Genomic DNA, 451 nt, shown 5'->3' on the forward strand with positions numbered 1-451 from the left:
TGATACTGTTTTCTTTATGCATACTTGTTACATAAATGCTCTGTGTTTTGTATGATCTATATTTATGTATTTTATTTCTTATTCAGGGCAGAGTCCCACGACACATATTCCTTTGGGGACAATAATGTATATCTTGAACTTGAAACGTGTGTACTGTGTTTGAAGCTCAACAAATTCACTGTTGGCTAAAAGTGAATATACTGTAGTTTAAAAAACGTGTTTGTTGTGTTTCTTAAAAATAATTAAAACATTACTTTTCTCCCTCCCATTATTTTATTTCATGAAGATGATTTCTTTCTTCTTTTTTATTTTGCCTGAGCTCTTCTCCAAACAAATAGCACATACCATTTATAACCTTTTGATAAATATAACAACCACATCAATCACGTCAACAGGCGTCTTTTACCTCTGGAAAAGAAACACAATTTGACTTTTATTGTGTTAAAACCAG

This window comes from Symphodus melops (genome assembly GCF_947650265.1).
Source record: "Symphodus melops genome assembly, chromosome: 22".
Classification (NCBI taxonomy): domain Eukaryota; kingdom Metazoa; phylum Chordata; class Actinopteri; order Labriformes; family Labridae; genus Symphodus; species Symphodus melops.